The following is a 9,141-nucleotide window of genomic DNA, read 5'->3' on the forward strand; positions in this document are numbered from 1 at the left end:
GTCAAAGCATGCTTTACGCAGGAGACGAGATCCTAAACCTCAGATATGTCTGTTATTGATTGCATGATTTTACAAAATACATATAATGAAATCGGATATATATTTAACTGAATGTCTAAATGTCTAAACACAGAATAAAATAGATGCATTAGAAAACAGACAGAGAGACAGAGAACCACCTTTGTCCTTCATCTAGACATTTTGCCCATCAATGGAAACGCAGATGAAAATTTAGACTATTCCTGCTTGTAATCGTGATTTTTAAAGCATAGGGTGTGAATAATGAGGAATACAGTAAGTCCAAATGTTTGTAATGAAAACAGATTAGTTTTTTATTATAAGCACATGTCAGCTGAAATTAAAAAGAAGGTTCCACCAAGCAGACACAACTTGCAACAGTGCAGTAACATATAGGAACCAAACCTTGTATCTCCAAAGAGACAGCAGTGACACTGACAGGAGTGACATGGTGGTGGTGTGTTAGTGTGTGTTACACTGGTGCAAGTGGATCAGACACAGCAGTGCTGCTGGAGTCTTCAAACACCTCAGTGTCACTGCTGGACTGAGAATAGTCCACCACCCAAAAATATCCAACCATTTGTAGTCCTGTGACCACTGATAAAGGACTAGAGGATGACCAACACAAACGGTCCAGCAACATACACTGACAAACCACCACTAGGTTAGTGTCACTGCAGTGCTGAGAATGATCCAGTACCCCAGTAATACCTGCTCTGTGGAGTTCCTGTGGGGGTCCTGACCATTGCTGAACGAGGTAAAGGTGGAACAATAAAGTACCCAGAGAAACAGGTGAACTATAGTCTGTAAATGTAGAACTACAGAGTGCACCTGTATTTTAAGTGGAGCTGATAAAATGGTCAGTAAATGTAGACACAAGGCAGGTGCATCTAATAAAATGCTAAACATCTCTAAATATAATAGTATTCTATGAGCCTCATGTACATCATTAGCACTATGAGTCTAACTGGGTCTGTGGCTGAGATTTAGCCCCAGCTGGCACTGAAATTTCATTGTCATTTCTCTCTGTATTCCTCTGAAGTAGCTCACTGAATGAAAGCAATAGCTGCTGATAGAGCAATCCAAATGAACTAACTGTTCGCTGTGCTGTACATACACTAATAACTAGGCCTGCAGAACAGGCTTGTTTTTGTGTCAAATATAATAAAGCCACAAAAAGAAAGGGATGTCAGAAAGTGACAAGGAGATGACATGTCCTCTGATTCTCCAAATTCTCCAAGCCTTTAACATGACAAATGTGATGTTTACTGAAATGCTTTCTTTTTAGATCTGCCCTCTTTTCACGATCAACTTCTTGTCAATCTCCTTGTCATTAAGCCTTTGTCTCTTCAGCACTGCAGAGCTGCTGGTGAGTCACATGCTTTATTAACTGATAACACAAGGCGACGGCTGATGGGTTTGGGGTATAGAAGCCCATTGTCACCAGGTAGAGGAGGAAACCACCTGATGTCTTTTCTCCCTCTCTGCTTCCGAACAGTAGGTTGTAATATTTATATATTTAGAAAATAATCGTTGGTATATTTTTAGGATCATTTCTCAAAACATTGACTTTCTATGTCAAAATAAAGACTTGTTTTCTCAAAATATTGACTTACCATGTTAAAACTATGATTTTCTCACAATAGCAGCACATTATTTTGAAATAATTCAAGATTCAAGAGTTTTATTGTCGTGTGCACAGCAGAGCAGGCAGTTGCACTGTACGATGAAATTCTTACTTTGCTGCTCCTCCATTCACCGAATATAATCTTAAGAGAATAAAAAAGAAAATAAGAATAACTCTAAAAACAGTAAAAAAAGTAAAAGTGAAAATGTACAGTATGTGCAAAGTTGAAGTAAAATTAAAGTTACATGTGCGTATGTGCAAATATGTAGAGCAGCTGTTCATAAAGTGCATCAACAGATGTAAACAGATGTAAACAGATGTAAACAGTAAACATTGTTGTTCTAACAGCAGCAGTACACTGCAGGTAAGGTGCAGGTATTGAGTGCAAGGTTAAATCAGTTCATGACTTACTATGTCTAAATAATGTAGTGTGACTAATCATCCTGAAATCATCACTTACTTCTAGAAATTTTATAATTACAATATTTTAACAAGGTGTCTTAAAACGTCATGATTTCATGATCCTTAGTCAATATTTCGACAGACAGGTAAACAACAGGCCATTTTTGTCTTCTGTAGCCGGCTAGAAGGCTGGCTGGCCTCTATATTAAGGCCTAGTGGAAGGGCTGGAGGACTTTTCTGAGCAATGTTTGAATTGGACACCTGCATTACAATTACTATGCTTTCATTTCAGTAATGAAATGAATGTTGACATTTAATTACAAGCTGTTCCCTGAGGCATTTTCTGCAAATAATGACTGCTGTAAATACTGCGACACCTTGTGCAGGACAATGCAAGACAAACATAAATGATTTATTCATCTCTTATCTAGGAGAGCATATATTATGGAATGTACAAATTTATTTACTCACGTTTTCATGATTTGTTCAGTGTAAGCCTGGCAGGCATTAGCATGACAAACATTCTGGTAATTCAAAGGAATGAATTCATTATACATGGATGTGTATTTATGCACACACTTAAAAACAAAAGCTCCTAAAAGGTTCCTGGCTTGGATGTAAAAAAAAAACCTTCACATAACACAAAGGTTCTTCACATGTTTGCAAAAAGGGTGATAATATACTTAAGGCCAGAAAACACCGATGGGACAGCCATGATTCTACATGTTTGCATTTGTCCTTAGAAAATTCAAGAATCAAGCGATGGGTATGGCACACTAACCCAGCAGCTGTGTTCATTCATGTTCATCCTGGCGGCGCACTACGGTCCCTAGGAACCGAATGGGGTTCCTATATGACAGGGCTGCCCGAAGTGTGGCCCAATGGCCAAAGCTGACCCATCAGAATGTGTATAGATATATTGAACTTACTGTATTGATATATGTCAAAATAGTGACCTTCAGTGTGGCATTTTATCCCAAAATCATTACTTACTTTCCTCAAAGTTCAAAACTATATATCACTGCTGTTAGAACAAAACCTTGTATCTCCATTTTTGATATTTTTTGGATATTTTTTGACATCTGTCACCCTTTACATCGTGTGTAAATTTCATGATGAATGGATCCAAAGAAACGACCCAGAATGACTTGGAAAAAATTCTGGTTCCATTGACTTGCATTCAAAGTAAAGTATTTTTTTTTCCTTCTCCTGTAAAGTCACCATTATGGAGATACTAGGTTTTGTTCCAACATAAGCTATGTAAACGTGTGTGTGTGTGTGTGTGTGTGTGTGTGTGTGTGTGTGTTGATTTTAAAACCTACCTTTTAAAACGAACCTTTCTTTAACTGTGCAATGTTTTGTCTATTGGTCCTCGGCCCACCTCAAACGATCAAATGTTTGGGCACCCCTGCTCTTTCGCATTGTCGTTCCAAAGATCCTTTCTCGGCATCTTTATTATTCAGAGAGCGGAACGTGAAGACCTGAAGCTAAGCTACAGACTGGTATACAACCATAACTCACATAGTCTAACATAGATCATCCCTATGTTGCAAATCAGTGTCATCTAAAATGGGTCTGAGCTCTCCTTAGGAATCCCTCTGTGTCTGATTAGTATTCTCAGTCCACGAAGAGAATATAAAGAAACCCAGAGAGGCCATTAACAGTCAGGGAGACGTCACAACATGTTAAATCCACAAACACACTAAACAGCTCCCAGGAGGTGTGGATTTCTCCAGCTCAGTGATCACACTGTGTATGTTTACTTTTTTATGGGGACTATCTGACTAATAAAGTGTTGTGTTTATGGTGCAGCAGATCCTGCAGAGACAGAAGGCAAATATCTGATAAAATGATCAGCCATTGTGTGATAACATGGTAAAGCACAATAAAAGGCCAAGTAATTATCACAATATAACATTTTAATACCAGCACATGTCAAGTTACAAGTCATACTTACTATTATTTTCTAAAAGCGTGCCATAAAATCAGTGTTGTATCCCCACGCTAAGACAAAATATTCTGTTGTAACATCGTGCAACTGTGACTGAATCCAACTGTGCCTGTGAAACCCCTGAAACCTAAATTCTCGGGACCTCTGGTAACCTACTGGAGAGGAAGCAAGGTGTTCAGCAGGCTCTACCCGCTGCACTGCTGGCTCCAAGCCTGGTGTAAGAACAACGGCGTCAGCTACGTGAGCAACTCCAGAACTTTCTGGGAGCGTAGGTCTGTTATCTTGTCTGAGAACATAGAGAAAGTTCTACATCAGGCCTGGTGATAATAACACAGCAAGTCTACTTGAAGTTGCTCCTAAAAAACTAGTTTTATGCATACGGTAAGACGGGGAAGAGGAGGAGATGGAGTGGCATGCATTTATAGTATTGATTTTAACTGCAAAAACACAAAAATGTTGGTAAATTAATGCCTTTTGAGTATGTTGAGTATTTTTAGTGATAAATCTGTGTTATTAATTGTAATATATAGACCTCCATAATAGGAGGAGAACAGAGTGAAGGGACACAGCAACATCCATGACGACGATGATGGCAATGAGAGGCATGAAGGCTGGAGTTGCGGAGTCCACTGCCAGGCCCTGCCTCCTGTTCGGCAGCGAGGCGGCTTTACCATGCCTCACGTTCGATCCAGGCAGCCGAGATGCAGAGTGGGGGAGGGGGTTGACAGAGAGGCATAACAACAAGCTTTATTACCCTCTCTGCTCAGGTGCTCACGCTGCCCTTAATGAGAGCCAGCTGATGCCGCTCTGGCTGGCAGAGCACCTTGTTAAAAGAGCGGAGAGGGAACGTAGAGGTAGATTGAAGCTACTGAAATGTGGCCAGCTTAGGTTTTGGTTGTCTGCATGTCGTTGGACTGCGGGTGGAAACCGAAGAGTTTTGTCTTAGTTTGGTGTGAAATGAAAGTTGAATAGTTGCTGCAACCGTTAACCCTGCCTCCAGCTGCCTCCAGCTGCCTCCTCGAGCCTGGGTTAGCACGTGATTTTTTATTTCGTTCAGTTGATCAATTGATTACTGAGTGGCATGAATTGACTTAGTTGGCTGGCTTTGATTGTATCACAATGAAACAATGAGGTGAAACACTGAGCTCAGGCCCTCCAGGATCTAACTTTGAGATTAAGGTTATGATAATACAAACCCAATTCCAATACATGGAATGCTGAAAAAAACAGAAAGCAGTGATTTGTAGAAAATTATACAAAAGCAAGTTTGTTTTACCTGATGAACTTGTTTTTTGTAAATAAATGTTCATTCTTAATATGATGCCTTCAACACATTCAAAAAAAGTCACCTTTCTTTCTAACAACACTTCTTAATCATCACTTAGTTCCAGTTTTAAAATTGAAATTTTTTGACAATCTTCTCTTATACATGTCTTCAACTGTACAACTGTACTGGGCCTTTATTGTCATCTTCTTCTTCTTCTTCTTCTTCTTCTTCTTGCGGCTGCTCCCTTTAGGGGTCGCCACAGCGGATCATCTGCCCCCATCTTGCCCTATCCACTGCCTCCTCTACTTTCACACCAACCATCTCCATGTCCACCTTCACTACATCCATAAACCTTCTCTGAGGTCTACCTCTTCTCCTTCTACCCGGCAGCTCCATCTCCAACATTCTTTGACCAATATATCCACTATTCCTCCTCAACACATGTCCAAACCATCTCAACCTGGCCTCTCTGGCTTTATCTCCAAACTGCTCCACCTTCACTGTCCCTCTGATCTGCTCATTTCTAATCTTGTCCAGCCTCGTCACTCCCAACGAAAATCTCAGCATCTTCATCTCCGCCACCTCCAGCTCAGCCTCCTGTCTTTTAGACAGAGCCACAGTCTCCAAACCAAACATCATAGCAGGACGCACTGCTGTCTTGTAGACCTTCCCTTTCACTCTTGCTGCTATCCTTCTGTCACACATCAGCCCTGACACCCGTCTCCACCCACTCCATCCTGCCTGCACCCTCTTCTTCACCTCTTTGCTACACTGTCCATTGCTCTGGATGGTTGACCCAAGATATTTGAAGTCATCCACCTTTACGACCTCTACTCCTTGCATCTTCACCTTTCCACCTGCCTCCCTCTCATTCACACACATGTATCCTGTCTTCTGACTGGGCCTTTATTGTCATATTGTGAGCTTAATATTGTGACACATTTCCCATAGTCAATGAATAATTTATATAAGTTACTGTATCATTCTTAGTATTTACTAAACAAGTCATAATAGATACTGAATAATTCTTGGCAGTTACTGAATAACTTACAGTTATCTAATAATTCATAGGAGTTACAAAATAATTCATAGTAGATACTGAAGTACTCACAGTAGATACTAAATTACTTGTAGTAGTTACTGAACAGTTTATAGCTGTCACTGAATAATTTATAGTACTTACTGAATGATCTACAGTAGGTTCTAAATTCAAAGTAGCTACTGATACTCCGATGCAAAAGTTTGGGTGCGCCTCATCAAATTAGATGTTTTGTAGATTTTCTAAGTGAAATGAAGAACACATTCTCCACACAGAAGACATTTCGGCACATTTTAAGTATAGTAAACTGAACAAAGTGCTAAAATTGCAAGTAAAAAACACTGCATTTTTTGTTCCCTGTAGATGTGTTACCTTGTTTTCACTTACAAAATCTACAAAACTAAACAAATGTATTCACACAGACATCTTACACTGCTTTCTCTAACTATACCGTCAGCGCGTAAAGCATATAGCTGAGTAAATATGTTGAATCCACTTTGTTAATTCCAGGTCATTCATAGCTGACAGTTATAAATGTGAAGTCAATGCTATCATAAGTTTTTCCAGAGTCAGTTGCTCTCCTTTGCTGATACCATGTTCTTCAGGTATGTGTAAGTTTATGAGATACACATAAAGTTTTATCACAGCACGTCTAGATCTGAGTACTGTAGTATTTTATGAAAAGATATGCTAACAGAGTTTTCTCCTTTAGAAGTATGTGGGCTGATGAAGTCTGTTGGCTCTAGAAAAGCAATAATAGATTTCTTCAGAAGAATTATTTTACATTTACAGTATTTGGCTGATGCTCTTATGCAGAGCGACTTACAATTTGATTATTGTTACACAGGTAGGCGAAGGTGGTGTTAGGAGTCTTGCCCAAGGACTCTTACTGGTATAGTGTAGGGTGTTTTGCCCAGGTCAGGGATTGAACCCCAGTCTACAGCGTAGAAGGCAGAGATGTTACCCACTACACTAACGAAAGATCAACGCCTGCTTTACGCATTTAGGAATTTCTTAACAAATGAAAAAAACAGACAATCAAAAAATCATATACCACATTTGAGCATCAATTATGATGTCAACAAGCCATTTTCCATCTTTAAATGACTGGAGTGATGTCTTGTCAATCATCATTCTACTAAGAATGTGTTAGAATCTGTTGAGATAATTAAATACCAGAGAAAACACGATACCATTATGCTTCATCAGAATACGTTCATCAAATATGTTTACGATTTTAGCTTTTTTGTCATTTTTAATACTTGGATGCAAATCATTTGACCACCTGAATCTGGAATCCACAGACATCACCAGATACTAAATATCAGCACATATTGATTATTTAATTTCAACTCCCAACATGCTGTGGTTGCTGTGCTGCAGCTAAAATAACAATAACTTCATTGAAATGCAAATGTTTATTGACCTGACTGTACATGTATGTTGGCATAGGCTGTATATATATAACACTTTTAAAACCTAATTTGACCTTGTGCATGCATCCATACTTCATTCATACTGATTATTAATAACTTCCACTGACCATGACTGTGCATAATAAATACTATCAAGAACTGGAATAACTAGTTAAGCTGAAGATGTAATGGTAATCCAGTACAGTTACAGGAGTAACTAGATATCCAGGATTAACTGGTTATCTAAGATCAACACAGTCATTAACTGAATAATCTGTTTATCTAGGATCAATACAGTCAGTGGTAGGACAAACTGGCCATCCAAAATCAATACAATCATGAACTTGATTAACTGGCTATCCAGTATCAACACCATCAGTAACATGATTAAATGGCTATCCAGGATCAAAACAGTCATGAACTAGATTAAATGGCTGTCCAGGTCAATGCAAGCAATAATATGACTTACTGGCTTACTGGTTGTCCAGTAGGACACTGTTGGCTGGATATTTTTAGTTGGTGGACTATTCACAGCCCATCAGCGACACTGAGGTGTTTAAAAACTCCAGCAGCACTGCTGTGTCTGATCCACTCAGACCAGCACAACACACACTTACACACCATCACCACATCAGTGTTACTGCAGTGCTGAGAATGATCTGTGAGGGTCCATGGGGGTCCTGACCACTGAAGAACAGGGTAACAGAGTATCAGAGAAACAGATGGACTACAGTCTGTAACTGTAGAACTACAGAGTGCAGCTATACAGTAAGTGGAGCTGATAAAGTGGACAGTGAGCGCAGAAACAAGGAGGTGGTCAGAATGTTATGCCTGATCAGTGTATATACCACCAATATTGCTAAAATATATAGGATATTTATGCCTGATCTAATTGATCTAATTGACTGCATGTTATAAATTCAGTGTAAAAGGACTGAGAGCTATGCTGATAAGTCTTGACACTGAAAAGGCTTCTGATAGCGTGAATTGGAATTTTTTATATTTAGTGTTAGAGCAGTTTGGTTTTAGTAAAGATTCAATTATGATTATCAAAACTATATATGAAAACCCAACATCTAGGATCAAGATTAATAGGTTTACAGAAAGGATAATCCTATAGAGGGGTATCCACCAAGGGTGCGGTATATCCCCTCTTCTTTTTGCCCTCTATATCAAACCTTTAGCACAAGCAATACGTCAAAGTACAGAACTGAGAGGAATTAGCATAACGGGACAAATACTTATTATCAGCTTATTTGCATATGATGCTATAGTTTATTTGCACGGCCCTATTACAGGTTTCCCATACTTGACAAAAATGTTGAACACATAAGACAAATGTTAATACAACACAGATCTTGGCTTTTAATTATTCTCCCTCTTGAGAAACCAGGACGTTATTCCAACTGAAACGACATGCAA

This window comes from Pygocentrus nattereri, chromosome 11, assembly GCF_015220715.1.
Source record: "Pygocentrus nattereri isolate fPygNat1 chromosome 11, fPygNat1.pri, whole genome shotgun sequence".
Classification (NCBI taxonomy): Eukaryota; Metazoa; Chordata; class Actinopteri; order Characiformes; family Serrasalmidae; genus Pygocentrus; species Pygocentrus nattereri.